This window comes from Tupaia chinensis, unplaced genomic scaffold (assembly GCF_000334495.1).
Source record: "Tupaia chinensis unplaced genomic scaffold, TupChi_1.0 Scaffold000207_1, whole genome shotgun sequence".
Lineage (NCBI taxonomy): Eukaryota > Metazoa > Chordata > Mammalia > Scandentia > Tupaiidae > Tupaia > Tupaia belangeri.
The window spans coordinates 599,357-608,216 of record NW_006159682.1 but is presented as its reverse complement, the minus strand read 5'-3'; positions in this window follow the sequence as shown (position 1 = coordinate 608,216).

The following is an 8,860-nucleotide window of genomic DNA, read 5'->3' as shown; positions in this document are numbered from 1 at the left end:
GAGAGAAAGCGAGAAATCACCCCCCAGGGGGGATGGTCACGCCGCAGTCCCTTCTCCTCCATTCTCCTCTCGGGATCCTGGGCACACACGCACATGTGCCTGGCATGAGTTTTAAGCCACCGGGTCCGGGACGCGAACCGCGGTTGACTACGTGGGAGTCCAGCGACATAGCCATTACGCTAACTGCTGGTTCCCAGTGATGCAGATCTTGAAGTTTTTTACTTTTATTCTATAAATGAGTTGGCATTAAAATATTTTTATACTAAATAGTTCTGTGATGATTTTGGGGGCCAAGAAATTGGGCTTTTATTGTCCTCATATGTAAATCTTCTGTAGGCTACTGTAGACTATATGTAAGGTGGTTAGCAAATTGGAATTTCATTGCTACTGCCCTGTAGTTTTATAATTTTGCCCTCACTGGCTTTGATCAAAGCTCTGGAGAGAAAGAACATGATCCTTGTGTAAGAATATGGCTGAGGGGAGCAGGGAAGGCTGGTAGAAGCCTCATTAGAAATACCATTGACTCTATGGTGGGTAAAACGTCCTTATAGAAAAGACATGGTAAAATTGTAAATCATTATCACAGCTAAAAAAACCCAAAACACAAAAAAACAAAAAACACAGCCATTGTGAAGTCCTTTTTCAAAAGAAGATGCTCAGGTATGATACTTATGCATCTATCAAACTTTTGTTATAGACACACACAGATTTAGTGTTTAAGGTATAATTCAGGAGAGTAGCTGGGAACTTAATCTACAGTATTGCTGTGCCTGGATTCTACCCTCGTTAACTGCAGTGGCTTGTAGGTGTCTAACTGGGTAACTAAGATTAATAGAAATCTTTCGAAATTTTTTTAACTATTAAACTACACTGAAGATTTGCTTTTTGAGCATACATTTTAGTTTCTCAATATGTAATTATGCTTACTATGACTGTATTGTTTCCTCTGGCTTAATTAGATTGTGTTATTTGTAGAAAAATAGGTGTGTGTTGTTTTTCTCCTTGAAGTCCTTTGTTTCCCAAAGGAAATGATTATAATGCAGATGTGTCACCTCTTCCACAGGTTTAAGTGCTTTGGAGTAGTCAGTTACTTGGGTTTCCTATAGCAAAGGAAGATTCCCCCAAGGGCTGTTGCCAGTGTTGCTATTACTGAGGGCAGAAGAGTTTTTGGCTCCTGATTGTAATTTAGGATTCCAGGATTCATTTTTCTCATGAATTCTGTTGTATGAGGGATATCTTGTCTATCTTGAAGTCTTGGGAAACAGCGAAGAACAGTTGGTCCAATTTAATAGATAGTGACGGTTATTTCTTTAACTGCTAGGAACTTATTTTAACTTGTGTGTTTTTATGGAAATCTTATTACATGCTTTCCTGCTTTCTCTTCATAAAAATAAAGTTGAAATAAATTTAAATAGTGCATACTCAGTCCAGAACATACAGCACATTCAAGAAATGTATGTGTTTGTTAAATGTTTACAGTGCTTCATGTATTGTGCTAGTTGTGAAGGATATAACTGACATAAAGCTAAACATAACCTTTGCTTTTATGGTGCTCAGTCAAGGATAAAGAAGAAAATAAAGATTATAATAAGGAATGAACTTTAAAGTATAATGAAGTAATGACATAAGTAACACATGCTTCTAAAAAATAATTAAAATTGTAGAAGTTCAAGGGTACTTCAGAAAGTTCATGGAAAGTGTGTATTATTAAACTGTGCATGGATTTCAAATTTTTTTGCACCAAATAAACTCATAGTTTTAAAAAATAATTATTTTTGTTTTGCTTATTATTTTAAAATTTTACCAGAGAGAGAAAGAGATAGAGAGAAAGAGAGAAAGCAAGCCAATAGGCCTGGGATTTCAACCTGGTCAACCATGTGGGAATCCAGCACCTTAACCACCATGCCACCTGCTCACCTCATACACATTTTTCATAAACTCATACTTTTTTCCCCACTTTTCCAGAAGCATTTTGAAATACCATATGTTTTAGATTCCCCATTGCAACTAATCTTTAAGAAATTATCACCCGAGTTTTAATGAATTGAAGAAGAAATATGGTATGTCTTTTGTGGATTTTCTCCCAGCCTCTGGTTTCTCTCTCTATTCTCTCTCTCTCTCTTTTAGGTTTTTGCCATAGGGCATGTGCACTCTCTGGAAAGAGAGAAGGAAAGTGATTAATCATCCCCCAAGGGAAATGGCCATGCATCAATCCCTTCTCCTTCACTCTCCTCCTGGGATTTTGGGCACTCACACTCACAGACCCACTGTGCTTTTTAAGCCACTGAGTCCAGGATTCAAACCACATAGTCAGCCATGTGGGATACAGTCTCCTTAACCACTGCACCACCAGCTTTTGTTTTTGTTTCTGTTTTGGTTTTTGTTGCAAGACCTAAAAAACATTAATGCCATCATGCAAACAATAGGGCCATTACAACCTGGCTTTCCTAGTCCAAGCGCTGTTCCCCTCAATTTTCATTTAATCGTGTTACATCTTAGATTGTTTCTATACTATTCCTCTACATCCTAATGATTGCCAACGCTTTGCCTTCTCCATACCTTCCACTAACCAAAGGGAACCTTTAGCTAGGTTCCAGTGGAAAATACTCAGGGCATGGCCAATAGCCCCACCTCCAGAAGAGTATTAACACCTAAAATTAGTCCACATAAGTCCACAAAGCAATTCCTACTAAAGTCTATAAACCTTTGCCACAAAATACAGTAAGATTAATTTTTTAAAAAAGCAGTATGTCATTAAAAAAATCAGTAGTGACACCTAGTGTAATAAATGCAGACTATACTAAAAAAATTAAAGTTATAATTTCTACCTCTCGAATTATTCAGCTTCTTAAATCCGGCCACATAGCTCAGCTTATGCTGCTACCAGCAGTTTTACAAGGGCAATCATTAACCACAAAGCCAAAAAAACAACAAAAATTTAAATCCTCAGACCAGGTCTGTCTTCTACAGGCCACGTATTTTAATCACATATTTTCAAATTAACTGCTTCCCACAGTTTTTGTTTTTGTTTTGGAGAGGTTTTTGCTATAAGGGTGCATGCGCTTGCCAGGAAGACAGAGAGAGACAGAGAGATAGAAAGTCACCCCCCGGGGGCATGGCCACGCCACAATCCCCCTCCTCCAATCTCCTCTCGGGATCTTGGGCACACATGCACATGTGCCTGGTGTGAGTTTAAGCCACCGGGTCTGGAACTTGAACCGCAGTCGACTACCTGGGAGTCTAGTGACATAGCCATTATGCTAACTGTTGGTCCCCAGTTTTGTTGGTTTTTGTATAGGTTTTCTGTTTTAAACTTCACTGATTTCTGGTCTCATTTTTATTAATTTTCTTCTGCTTACTTTGGATTTAATTTACCTTTCTAGTTTTGTAAGGTAGAAAATTAAATAATTAATTTTTATATCTTTCTTTTTTAAAAATTGTTTTTCTTGGGGCCAGCAGGTGGCATAGTGGTTAAGGGCGCTGGATTCCCACGTGGTCAACCACAGTTCAAGTCCCAGACCTGGTGGCTGACTTTCTCTACACCCCCCTGGTCAAATTAAAATTAATTAATTAATTAATTCTTTTTTAAAATGTTTCTCTCTCTCTCTTTTTAACCAGAGAGCACTTGCACTTGCCAGAGAGAGAGAGAGAGAGGGAGAGAAAGTGATAAAGTATCCACCCATGGGGTATGGTCATGCCACAATGTCCCCATCTACATTTCTCCTTCCTTTGAGAATTTTAGGTGTGCACACATATGCTCCTGGCATGTTTATCAAGCTGCCAGTTCTGGGATTCAAGCTACGTAGTCAGCCATGTAGGATCCAACTACCTTAACCATTAGGCCAAGGGCTGGCCCCCAGTTTTTTTCTTTATTCATGATAGAGTGTGTGATCACACACTTGATGTGGGGAGGATGTATGTATTCCACAGGGTCTGGACCCCTTTCTTCCAGTACTCCAGCTCTTCACACCTGGGGCACTCACGCGTTTGCCCTAGGCTGTCCAGGCTGGGGATTCCAATCTTGGTTGTCATGTGAGGTCCGTCTCCTTGAGCAGTACATTATTCATGCCACAGAGCTGGTGCTTCTTTTCTAGTATATGCATTCCATGCTATACATTTTCCTCTAAGTGCTGCTTTCTCTGTATTCCACAAGTATTATAAATTGTGTTTTTATTTTCATTTCTTTGAAAATACTTTAACAATTCTCTTGGGATTTCTTCTTTGGACCCGTGTGTTATTTAGGAGTGTGTTACTCTCCACATGTTTTCTAGCTATTCTGCTATTGACTACTAACTTAATTACATTGTAGTTATTCTTTTAAGTTTGTTTAGATGTGTTTTAAGGCCCAGAGTGTAGACCATCTTGGTGCATGGTCCATGTCAGCTTGAAAATAAAATGTATTCTGCTGTTGTTGGCCCTGCTTTTTATCTTAAATGCTTCATCTTTTCTGGACACTAACTTTTACTACATTAGGATACGAGTACTGTATGTCTGCAGGAAATCACAAGCTCTCTGGCCAGCCATGGTGGTACAGAGGTTAACACAGAACCTTGCAGAGCTGGAGACATGAGAAGGTCCCAGGCATGCATCTGAAGATCCTTCTGAACACACCAGGTGTGCCTGTGATCCTGGCTCACTGAGGCCGGGCAGAGCTTGTGTAAAGACCCCTTTGGGGGGTGTCTCTTTGCCTCTTCCCCAACTCTTGGAAGAGATAGATAAACTTTAAAAGATAGCTATCTCTAGTATTAAACTGTGAAAATGTAGCCTTTGGACTGGAGCTGGGATTTCTTTGACTGTGTAACTGTAACATAAAATATTATGCAATTGAGGAAAATTCAACTTATTGTTTGGAGATTATCACATTCCCTAGTGCTATTATCCTTAATCTTAATACTTGTCTGTCAAGAAACTAATGATAATGGGGTCTACTAAATTTTTACTAGAATTTAAGTATTTATCCTGTACTGTCCAAAGTGGTCATTTCATTCAAATTTGAAACTACTGCCCTCTAATAATGGTGATGAAAATTGGAAGACAGTTAAAAAAAAAGTCCAACACTTCTTTAGGTACTGAAGTACCTTTATGACCCTTGTGGGCCAAACTGGGGAGATAAGACAAGCACATGAAAGAACTGGTAAGCAGGCATTGTATAAATAAGTATAGTGTCTTTGCTAGGGTCAAACAATATACTACACAGACAGAATTAGAGATGTAGACTTTCTTCCTGGCCTCGAGAACCGTTTGATCAGCTAATACAGAATTAAGTCCCTAGGGCTCCCTAGCCAGAACGTTAACTGCTGGAAAAGCAGCTATTAAAGGAAAAATTTAAAGGGGATTAGTGAATATTAGACATTGACTTTGTCTATCTGGCAAAATTAATGTATTTTTTTCTCCATTACTTTTTATAGATCGACTGATGTTTATCATAGAACTGATGTTTGTTTTCAGAAACTGTAGGAAATTCATTGTTGATCACTCAGTATGTGTCAAGATTCTGCTAAATACTGATGCTGTAGGGCTGTACAAAATCAGATAAGAGCCTCATGTGAGGCCTACAGTCTAGTAGTAAAGATAAACATTAACCAGAGACTAACACAAATAGAAAGCAGAACAGTGGTTGGCAAAATTGACTGCAGAGAGGCATGAGGGAAGTTTTGGGGTGATGGAAACACTTTTATTCCTTAAATTGTGATAGATATGGACATACATTGGTCAAAACATATTGACTATACATTTAAAGTGGATGCATTTTATCATACGTAAATTATGATCAGTAAAGTGGATTAAAAAGAATAGCTGAAAGAATGTAAAATTGTAGCTGCAAAAAGTTCCATGAAGGAGAGTTGCAGGGTTCAGGAAGAACTGACATTGCCAGGGAGGAAATGATGATATGTAGAAGTAAATTAAGTGAAACACGAGGGCTGGTTCGAGAAATACAGAAATAACATCATGTTTTGGGCCACCTAGTGGTGTGGCGATTAAGGCAGCTGGATCCCACATGGCCAACTGCTCAGTTAGAGCCCCAGACCCAGCAGCCAAATCCTGAGAAAGGATAGAGAAGGGATTGCAAGGGTGGTCATCCCCCCTGGGGAGGTGTTTTCTCACCTTCTCTCTCTGGAGCAAGCCAGCCAAATTCTGAGAGAGGATAGAGGAGAAGGGATTGCAAGGGTGGTCATCCCCCCTGGGGAGGTGTTTTCTCACCTTCTCTCTCTGGAGCAAGCACAGCACTTGCAGTGCTATGTAGCAAACTCAAAAAAGGAAAAAAAGAAATGACATTGTCTCAAAGCCCTCAGGTGGGAAAGCCCTTGGCAAAGTAAAGGCCTTGAAAAAGGCCATTGTCTGGAAGGTAGAAAATAGGGAGTGCATGGTGAAAGATTGAGGTGGAGTTAGGGAGGGCTAAGCCTGCAGGCCATTGTTAAATATCCAGGTGTATCCTAAGCACAGATGGAAAGCAGCTGAATTTAATTGGCAGTGAGCAGCTATAGTGAAGGAGTAATGAAGTCTGTAATTGAAGTAATGCTCTGGCTGCAGAATCTAGAGTGAATTGGAGGATCTAGGTTAGATTCGGGAAGACTTCAGTAGGACTATTCCAAAAGGTCAGGACCTGTAATTACTAAGAGTGTTAGTAATGGAGAGAGGTGGGCAGAATTGGGGATGTATATTGGAGGTGAAAGTGACAGAACTTGGTGAGACATTGAACGTGGAATGGGAGAGGTGTCTAAGACTGCTAGGTGTTTGGTTTAATATTAGGGCGGATAATATAGTGGTTTCATGGGAGACTCACAGAGGACCAGGCTTTTAAAGAGTGGTTAGACGGGCCGGCAGGTGGCGTGGTGGTTAAGGGCTGGACTCTCACATGGCTGACTGTGATTTGAGTCCTGGACCTGGCGCCTTGCTTTCATTCTCCCTCTTTCTCACTCTATCCCTCTCTGGTCAAATTAAAATAGATAAAGTTAAATAATTCTTTTTGGGGGGGAGAGGTTTTTTTGCTATAGGGTGCATGCACTAGCCAGAAAGACAGAGGGAGACAAAGAGACAGAAAGTCAGAAATCACCCCTCACAGTGGGTTGGCCATGCCGCAATCTCCCCTCCTCCATTCTCCTCTTGGGATCCTGGGCACACACACACACGCCCAGCGTGAGTTTAAGCCGTCAGGTCCGGGACTTGAACCATGGTCGACTACATGGGAGTCCGGCGACATAGCCATTATGCTGTTGGTACCAGTAAAATAATTCTTTAAAAAAAAAAAAGTGGTTAGAGAAGGGTCAGCAGGTGGCGTGGTGGTTAAAGGTGGTGGACTCTCACATGGCTCATGCAATTCGAGTCCTAGACCTGGTGGCTTGCTTTCTCACTTTCTTTCTGGTGAGTGCATGTGCTCTATAACAAATACTAAAAAATAATAATAAAAAAATCATTTAAGAGGAGATTTTTGCTATAGGGCGTGTGCGCTCGCTGGAGAGAGACAGAGAGAAAGTGAGAAATCACCCCCCAGGGGGATGGCCACGCCTCAATCTCTTCTCCTCTATTCTCCTCTTGGGATTTTGGGTATGCACACCGATGTGCCCAGCCTGAATTTTAAGCTGCTGGGTCTGGGACTTGAACCATAGTCAACTACATGGGAGTCCAGCAACATAACTGCTCTGCCGACTGCTGGTCCCAGCCAATAATTCTTTCCTTTCCTTTCTTTTCCTTTCCTTTCCTTTCTTTCTTTCGGATTGGTTTTTGCTATACGGTGTGTGTGCTTGCCAGAAAGACAGAGACAGAAAGTGAGAAATCACCCCCCAGGGGGATGGCCACGCCTCAATCTCTTCTCCTCTATTCTCTTGGGATCTTGGGCACACACGCACACGCTCCTGGCATGACTTTAAGCCACCGGGCTGGGACTTGGACCACAGTTAACCACATGGGAGTCCAGTGACATAGCCATTACACTAACTGCTGGTCCCCCCAACCAATAATTCTTAAAAAAAAAAAAAAAAGTGGGTGGAGAAAGAAGGGAGTCCATTTGGTCTTGGACATTATAAACCACAACAGATGTAAAACAAACTGGAGGTGTCTTCCTGAGTAATACAGTTCAGCCTCTTTATTCAGCAAGTATGTATCAGCCTTTGTGCGTTGTGCGCTATGCCAGGTGTTGTAGGGAGGTCCAATAGAACTATAAAATTAAAAAAAACAATTACTGGATGCTTAGGAGTTGAGTAGAGAGAGCCCTAGAAAAGGGATAGGTATGTAAATAACCATAAAGAAAATACTAAGAGCAGAAAAGGAGATTGTCCTCTAGATCAGTACGCTAATCATTTATGACTGATTTCCTGCATTTTGGGTGATTCTCTGTTGAGGTCCTCTAAGTTCAAACTGTTGATGTAATTTGAAGTTATGCAATTTGGATTCCTGAAGAGTCTTCACAAGCCACCTACATTCCTTATGGAGCTGTGGCACAACAGCAGACCCACAATATCGCACCAGAGGAATACAACACAGGCACTACGCTTTTGTTTGTTGATACAGTAGCTCTTCCTCCCCTCACTCTGCCTCCTCCTCTTCCTCCTCCTCCCAACAACTTTCCGGAAGTAAGCAAGCAAGCAAAATCGTTTATCAAGATGAAACTTTCTGGCCTCAGGGCCCAGAGCGGACAAAACGCTGGGGATGGCGGGCTGGAAGCTGAGTGTAGGTGGATTACGTTTACGGCTGTCACGGCTCTGTCCCAGTCGCCACCTAAGGGGAATTCCCGGGCTGGAGCCGAAGCCAGGCTGAGCTCCCTTTCCCGGGTGTCCCGGGGCGCGCGTGTTCGAGGCGCACCCGGGAGGTGAGCCCGGGCCCCCGCTGGAGGTTGTCGGCCGGGTGTGGGCGGGAGCCGGCC